Here is a 9429-nt window from a genome sequence, read left to right on the forward strand (position 1 = left end):
ACATAATACACACTCTTAAGCCATACAACCTTTCAAATAATGTAGTTTACCAAAATTGTTTACCAACTTAAAACATGACAACGCCTCAAACTTATTCAGCTCTCAGTGAAATATTTGACCTCCAGCTGATAAAAGCATCTAAGCCGTACACAACAACTAAAATGAACACAGTCCCTGAACCTAATAAATGTTTTCGAACCTATCCATTTTCTAAAGAGTTAAAACAGTCACAATGAAATACAAGCGCTAAAAGTGAAACTGGCACCTAAAGCTGACATGGCTCCTCAAACGAATATCATCCTTTAAAGTAGTATCATGCAGATTCATGGAATCATTGAATATAAGAGGAGGGTTCGGTCATTCGGCCCTTCGAGGCTGCTCCACCGTTCAGTATAATCACGGCTGAACCTTTATCTCAACGTCATACTCCCGCTCGCTGGTTATGCCCCTTGTAGCCTTTAGAGTTTAGCAATCTATCTATTTCCTTCTGAAATATTCTCAGCGACTTGACCCCACTGCCTTCTTTGCTAGAGATTTCCATCGGGTCACCATCCCCAGAGTGATGGTATTTCTCCTCATTTCAGTCCTGAATCGCCCAACTCGAAGCCTGACAGTGTGGCCCATTGTCTAAACCCACCAGTCAGAATAAACCTCCACTCTGCATACTGTCTGTCCAACCGTTTCAGAATTTTAAACGTTTCAATGGGATCACCTCTCATTCGTTTAAACTGCAGTGAATACAGACCTGGACGACCCGATCTCTCATGCGACAATCCTGTCATTGCGGGAATTTGCCTGCTGATGCTTTAACCTTCGAAGGGGCTTGTCTAACGACATTGACAATAACACTGCGGCGGGCGAGTTCCTGGATTGATTAGGAGATCCATGTTCGAACCAGTACGCCATGGAACTCAAACAGAAAACAGACTTTTCTAGATTTGGCATTGTGCAATGAGAAGGTATTAATTATTAACCCCGTTGTGAGTAGTCCTGAATGGAATCGTGACCACAACACGATTGAACTCTTCATTAGGATGGGAAGTAAATTAGTCCAATCCAAAACAATGGTACTGAATCTCAATAAAGGAATCCACGAAGGTGCGAAGTTTGAGTCGTTTAAGATAGATTGGGAGGCTTCGTTAAAAGGAACGACAGGATAAGCAATGACCAATGGGTAAGAAGGAATCTATGCTTTGCAACAGTTGTACGTTCAATTCTGATGAAAAAAAAACATGAAAAACAGCCAAACAATGACAAACAACATAGATTACCAATAGTTTTAGATCCAAAGAGTTTAAAAGGTTCCCAGGAAATTGGCAAGATCGGGAGCAGTTTAGAATTCAGTAAATGAGGATGATTACGAGATTGATTAAGAAGGGAGAAATAATATACGCGATCAAAATTGCAAAGGAACACCAAATCAGTGCTCTTATGAGTAGGATACAAAAAGAATTGACATGTCCCTTTTCATCAATAGGGACAACTAATGAAAAGCTGCAACGGAATTTGATAGCACAATCTAATTGGATCGAAGCATTATGACAAGTAGTGATGTCACTGGATCTAAGTAGATGTTTAAATGCATCTGCGGAGAGGAGAACAATAAACGTTTCGAGTCCGAATGACACTTCAACAGAACTAAAGTAAAAATAGAAGAAAGGTGAAATATAAGCTGGTCTAAGGGTGGGTGGGACAGTTAAAGCTGCATAGAATGTTCCGCTCCGCAGATGCTGCCAGAACTGCTGAGCTTTTCCAGGTATTTTTGTTTTTTGTTTTGGATTTCCAGCATCCACAGTTTTATGATTTTATCCAGATGTTTTAATATTACCTTTCGGACATTTCATGAATAAAATTATCAAAGTTGATATTTTTCAAACATCATTTGAGGGAGGCCTCGAACGTCAAGTGCAGTTTCACAATGTGCAGATTTACATAACCTCTTTATCTGTTCCTGCCGAACATTTTCACTAACTTAGCAGTGGCTTTTACCTCAATCTTTCAAGTTTTTTAACCAATTTTTCCCCCTGTTTAACCGTTTGCGGGAAGGAAATCCACTCGCTTCATTTTTCAGCAGCAGTCATTTTGAGAAAACCTTAAAATATCGAATCAACTTCTAGAACTGAGCTGGCTCTTCATAAAGTTGGAGATTATTCTCAAATAATTATCTCAGAACAAGTAAGGCACGTTTAAATTGAGGAAAAACGCAGAATACCATTAAAAGAATAAAAGTTAGAATCACAAATGCCCATATATTGAGGGAAATATAATCAGAGACACTCGGCAAGACTTCCTAATTTCCTGTGTGTGCCTTCCCATTAATTTAATTGATACACATTTTGAGAAAAATAATAAAATACATGTGTCTGCTATTTATCCTGTCAGACATGCGCTTTCACCCTCTTATCCTCTCGCACGGCTCCCTCTCAGAATGGTTATTTTATCCTCTCCCTCTTACAGTGCTCCCTCTAACACTCGGTCTTTCATTCCTCTCTCCCACTCACAGTTCTCCCTCTAATACTCACTATTGCATTCCCCTCTCCCTCTCGTACTGCTCCTTCGCAGATTCGCTCTTTTACCCTCCCCCACCCTCCTCACACTGCTCTCTCTGAGACACGCTCTTTTACCCCTTCCCCCTCTCAAAACATTCGCTCTCAGAGTCGAGCTTTTACTCTCTCCCTCCCACACTGCTCTCTCTCAGGCTCGCTATTTTACTCTTTCCACCTTCCAAAATGCTCCCTCTCAGGCTAGAAATTTTACCCTCTCACCCTCTCACACTGCTACCTCTGAGATTCGCTCATTTATCCACTCTCCCTCTCACACTGATCCCTCTCAGAGTCGCACATTTACCCTTTCTCCTATTCACACTGCATCCTCTCGGACTCGCTCTATTACCATCATCCCCCTCTCACACTGCTACCTGTCAGTCTCACACTTTTACTATCACTCCTCTCTCACACTGCTACCTGTCAGTCTCACACTTTTACCATCACCCCCCTCTCACACTGTCCCTCTCAGGCTCGCTAATTTACACTCTGCTCTTATCACACTACAACCTCTCAGACTCGTTCATTTACCCTCTCTCCCTCTCACACTGCTCCCTCTCAGAATCGCTCTTATATCCTGTTACCCTCTCACAATGCCCCTCTGAGACTCACTCTTTTGCCCTCACACACCCTCACACTCCTCCCTCTCACAATCTCTCTCAACTTCCCTCCCTCTCACACTGCTCCCTCTGAGACTCGCTCTTATACAATCTCCGGCCTCTCAAACTGCTCCCCCTCAGATTTGCAATTTTACCCTCTCTCCCTCTCACACTGTTCCCGCTCAGATACGCTCTTTTAACCTCGCCACCTCTCACACTGCACCCTCTGAGACTCCAACTTTTACCCTCTCTCCATCTCACACTGATCCATCTCAGACTGACTCTTTTACCCTCTGTCTCTCTCACACTACTCCCTCTGAGCCTCGCTATTTTACACTTTCTCCCTCTCACACTGCTCCCTCTCAGACTCGGTCTTTTAAAATCACCAACCTCTCAAACTGCTCCCTCTCAGACTCGGTCTTTTAGCCACAGTAACACTCACACTGCTCCCTCTCAGACTCGATCTTTTTCCCTCTCTCCGTCTCACATTGCTCATTCACAGTCTCACCCTTTTACCCCCGATCCCTCTCACACTGCTCCCTCTCAGATTCACTGTTTACCCTATCTCCCTCGCACGCTGCTCCCTCTCAGATTCGCTCTTTAACCCACCTGCAACACATTTCTCCCTATGGCACTCGGTATTTTATCCTCTGTTCCTCTCATACTGCTCCCTCTCAGACTCGCTCTTTCACCCTCCCCGCCCCATATTGCTCCCTTCCAGAATCCAATATTTACCCTCTCTCCCTCTCAGGATTCTCCCTCTCAGACTCGCTCTTTTACCATCAAACCGTCTCACACTGTTTCCTCTCAGACTGATACGTTTACCCTCCCCCTCCCACACCCCTCATTCTCATAGTCGATCTTTCACTCTCTCCCTCTGACACTGCTCCCTCTCAGGCTCGCTCTTTTACCCTCTCCACCTCTCAAACTAATCCCTCACATACTCTCTCTTTTACGCTCCCTCTCACACTGATCCCTCTCAGATTCACTATTTTACCCTCTCTCACTGGTCCCCGTCAGTGTCTAAATTTTACCCTCACCCCCACACTGTTCCATCTCAGAATCTTTCTTTTTCCCTCACCCCCTCCCTCTCAGACTCACTCTTATACACTATACACCTCACATACTGCTCCCTCTCAGACTCGCACTTTGATCCTCCCTCCTTCTCACACTGCTCCTTCTGAGACTCGTTCTTTATCCTCCCTCCCTCTCACACTGCTCGATCTTGGTCTTGGATTTATAATCATCCCCCCTCTCACACTGCTGTTTCTTAAACTCGCTATTTTATCTTCTGTTGTAGAGTCATACAAACTTGCAACGTTAACGGTATTCCTCTCCACTGATGCTGTTATTCCTGCTGACTTTTCCCAGGTAATTTTATTTTTGTTTTTATTTTTGCTTTCCAGCATCCGCAGTTTTTTGCTTTTAGTTTATTTCTTTTATTCTCTGCTCATTCAGAATCCCCCCTTTTAATCATCTCTCCCTCTTCAGCTGCTTCCTCAGACTCGCTCTATTATCCTCTCTCCGTCTCACACTGTCCTCTCTCAGACTCGATTTTTGTTTTCTTCTCTCCCACTCAAGCTGTTACCTCTCAGAATCCGTCCTTGGTCCTTTCCGTCTCTCACTCGGCTTCCTCAGAGGCTCAACAAATTATCCTCACCTCATCTCGCACTGCACCGTCTGAAGCTCACCCATTTATCCTTTCTCACTCTCTCACTCTTTTAGCCTCTTGTCTAACTCGATCCTAAAACGCTAAATGCAGCCCCTCAAAGACATTAGTTATTTCCTCGCCTCAATTAAACATCACCTCATCCTCGACGAATTCAAAGCAACAACGCGCACAATTTCAATGCTTTGTCAAAATTTCGGTTCATGTTTCCTGACAGCATTCCCTTAAATCCCAAACCACCCACAGAATGTGTTGATTATTATCTGAGCGGCCCTGTGATGCAGGATCCATGCAGCGCCGCAATGCTGTGCAAACAGTGACTAACACGGAAGTAAGTAAATCTCCCGGCTCATCTATTTCATTCCTCCATTAATTTGGTTTAGCATCTCACATATCCTGTTAACCATCATATCCATCCTTGCTGCACATTCCCGGGAAAAGTGCACATGTGCCACAAATTCCTTTGCTCCGCTCACCCTTCCAGGGCCCTGTAATATATATTTGTTTCTATAAGTCCATTACCTGCCTGTGTTAATGTGTTGAATTTCATTTTCCACCTCTCTGCCGCCATGTCCAATCCATTGATATTGTTGGGCAGACTGCGGGTCTCTTCATGTTATTCCAAAGCCCCATCAGCTTCTGTATTATAATTTAGCCATGCTTCCCAAATGACCTGGAAAGCATCGATTTGCACGTTGGATTTATCCAAATTTGCTGTGATTTTATCTTTGTGTTGGCACAAACACAACCATCTCAGCGCAAGTGAATTGATCTCGATCTATCGATGTTCACAGAAGCTCTAGTACAGGAAAGTAAATTACTGGGGGATCGTCAAACCTGGCGGCGAATGCAATTCCCCACCTTGAGCGCTGAGGACAGGAACAGCAGGTCGTCTTTTGATTCGGAAGTTTCCAGCCTTTGGAGGCTCATCATTGAAATCAACCATTTCAGATCTGATTCTCTGGCCCCATTTTCCCCTCTCGTCCACTTCCACCTCCCGTTTGGAGTTGACGTTTCTTCCTTGTAGCATTGAGTCTTCACCTTTCTATTCACACGGCCCCATGAAGAGCCTGTTTGTTTTTTTTTTCTTGTCCGAATTGTCTTCACTTTAACCCCGTAACACCAAGAACATTGCTTGTTTGTCAACATTTCTGGGACGTGGGTTTCGCTGGCGATGAGATCATTTGTTACCCACCTGTAATTGCCCGTTAGAAGGCGGGTGTCCTGTCGTCCGCTTTGACAAGGAACATCGTTTTTCTTCTTGTTTCACCTCTCCTCACTATACTTCTTTAAAAACTATTACATTTTGGAAAGGTTATTCACTGAAAGCTTACCTCGGATTCTCACTCCACTGATGATGCCTGGCCTGCTGAGCATGTCCAGCATCTTCTGTTTTGTTTTTACTTTGCGTTCTTTGTCTGCTGAGGCACAATCCTTCTCACTCTCCTCACTGGCTCATTCTCCAACTCATACATACCGTTGCCCGAGCGGTTACATCCAAACACCTTTTTCTTCCACTTCTCTGCTCTCCCAGTATAAAGCCCCTCCAGCATTGAGTTCGAAGTCTGTTGTTACATGTTCCATTGTAACTCTGGACGCAGTATTTGAATCCTTCCTATATTCGTTCAACCATGTTTATTTTTTCCTCATGGAGACCAACTCTATGTTACCTCACACATCTCCGACCTTCCGATCAGATAGGCTGTCTCAAGAATGGATTGGATTAAATAGAAAATAAGCGAATGTTCTACAACATCTGCAACTGTCAGGATGTTGCGGAAATTTGACTGAACATCTTTCTGATCTCAATATAGTTTGCTCAGACAGGTATGTGATAGCCGTACGGTATTAAATGGAGGGGAGCAGGTGCAATTTGGCGTGCAATGAATCGGAACATTTCCGAGTTTATGACCGGATAGGCAACTGCCTCAAGTGAAATGTTCAGACTTAATCATTCTGCTTCTTCGTCAGGTGCCTTGCATTACAGCAGCAGCAACAATGATTCTTCCGCTTTTGCAATGTTTTGTAACAGCCAGCATCATAGTGTTGCTCTCATATATTGTAACTGCTCTGCTTCTTAGTGTGTGGGCGGATTTCCCCCTTTATCGCCCTAGTGGCCTGTTTCCATCCTCATAAGCAGGCGCCACCTGGTGCTCAGTTTTATTTACCTAAATACCGGCATAATGACCACCTGCAGATATTTTGCGCGCAAAATGTCAACAATATGAAAGTGGAGAAAGAAAGGCAGATTCAAAGAAACTGATGAGAAAATAAATCTTTGACATCTTAGCTGCACATTCGAAAAGTAACGATGTCAGAAAATCTAATATAACAACCAGTGAGGGAGGAATTAATGTGATGCAGTAAAATGAATAACAGATGAATGAACAACTTAAAGAAACGGAATCATCTGGGAAAATGTGTTCCAATAACAGAACATAGCAAAAAGCGTTACGACTTTTTATAAGAAAATAAACATCATTTAATTATAATTATTGTACGCCAGAAAGTATTTACGTGTTTCTCAACATACAGAAAGATCAATTTGTAATTTCATGGCATGTGGGTGTAACTGACAAGGCCAGCATTGTTTCCCCATCCCTAATTGCCTTGAACGGAGTGGTTTGCCGCATCATTTCAGAGGGCAGTTGAGAGTCAACCACATTGCTGCCAGTCTGGAGCCACATTAAGACCAAATCCTGTAAGAACGGCAGCTTTCCTTCCTTACAGGTCATTGGCGAACCTGATTTATTTTTACGACAATCACCAACGGTCCCTTGGGTCCATTACTGAGAAACGATTTTCAAATTCGGAATTTTAAATGACTTAAAATGTCACCAGTTCTGAGGTGGGATCTGAAACCCTGTCTACAAAACCGGGTTGTGGATTATTAGCCACATAAAATTTCCACTGTACCACCAACAGCCCCGGAGATTAGTTGCAGCTGATTATTTTTTTCTCTCAAGGCAAATATTAAGAAATTGTCTTTGGAAAACTAATGAAATATCAAGGACAATATTTCAGATGTTGGCAGAATTATCAATTTTACAAAGCTATTCCTTAATAATTAATCAATCGATCAATTGCAGCCAAATGCTGTGATCGTGCAGAGGAGACGCAGGCATTGAGTATCACCGTCAGCTTTAGAGCAGCAATCTGAGCGGTGAATCGAGAAGTGAATTTATAGAGAGACTGTAAAGGCAACAGCACAGCCCAAAGTACCTCACAGCAAAACAAGCGATTATGAAATGTCTTCACTGTTATAATGAAGCAAATGCGGCATTCAATCTGCACATGCATTATTCAAAGAGACAATTGGTGACAAACTCATAATGAACGATCTGCAGCAATGACGCAGAAACGGAAGAAATTCCCTTCATCTTCTTCCCAGCAAGGGCATGGGTTATTTTACATCCGCCTGGGCAAGCGGGCGAGCCTCGCCTTATCTTTTCATACGCAAGATGGCACCATCGGCAGTAGCACACTCCTTCAGTATTACTCAGGATCTGGCAGCTTCTAGTTTGTGATTAATTCCTAGGAAGGGGATTTGAACTGATAAGCTCTGAGTTGGAAGTGAGATTTGCTCCATTGAAATCCAAGTTGATAGTCAACCTTACAATCACTTAAAGACAGATTTCGGTGCTTTGTCAGCTTATTTTCCAATAATTGATGCATCAGAAATCTTTATTATTTTTTACACAAGGCTAAATTTGCAGCAGTGGCAGAGCCCAGTCAGGTCAGCGTGACGCTGATCCCTCAGGAGCACTCTTCATTCCCACATGTGTCAGTAGTGGCTGTGCACTCAGATCTTTGAGCCTTCTTCCACCCCTTGTACTATGTTCCTGGCTCTATAGCAGTTGCTTTTAGTTGAGAACTTAAATGCTCTCGGCACCTGGGCCATGATGTTTATTCACGTTTACGCAGACAGCGATTGTCACGATGCTGCATTTAACGCGAGAGGGTCGGCCTAACTTTAGCCAACTCGTTTGGCAGTAGAAATCCTTATGTCCAGTGGGCATACACGGGCAAGTTTTAGCTGCAGGTCAAACACGCTTCAAAAATTAAGCTTCAGCTGGAATCCTACGCTTGATGCACCATTTTAAATTTTCTCGCGCGCCACTGCTGTGAGTCTGTCGGTGGTTGTGGTGAGCTGGTGGCAGGATGGGGAGAGGGTGGGTGTGCGGTTGCTCTGTAAATCCCAGATTGTGAACGTTTGCTGTAAATTCCATGACAGCCTTGCTTTCCTACAGGTTCACGCCGCCATTTCACTCGTAGTGGCAAAAGAACCGGTACTCTAATTAACTGAATTCACCCTTAGCAGGAGAGCTCAGATGAACACGTCTAACTGGTTTCTATTGCACGTGGAATATAAGGAATATCAATCAAAAAGTTTGTTCCCTAACACAAGTGAATTGCTACTTTTTGGTTGCATTTTCACATCATTAGCTCTTTCCGGGGAAGGTCAGTTGATGGCTGTCTGGGCTTCATTATTGCACATTGGGAGGGAAACAATCAGGCACAAAACAATTTGGCTTGCACTCAGCTATGTTACTTTTTAATTGTTTGATCAATTCATTTAATCGGAAATGTCACAGCCCTCTTAAACTATTCTCTGAAT

This window comes from Cetorhinus maximus, unplaced genomic scaffold (assembly GCF_964194155.1).
Source record: "Cetorhinus maximus unplaced genomic scaffold, sCetMax3.hap1.1 HAP1_SCAFFOLD_44, whole genome shotgun sequence".
NCBI classification, from domain to species: domain Eukaryota; kingdom Metazoa; phylum Chordata; class Chondrichthyes; order Lamniformes; family Cetorhinidae; genus Cetorhinus; species Cetorhinus maximus.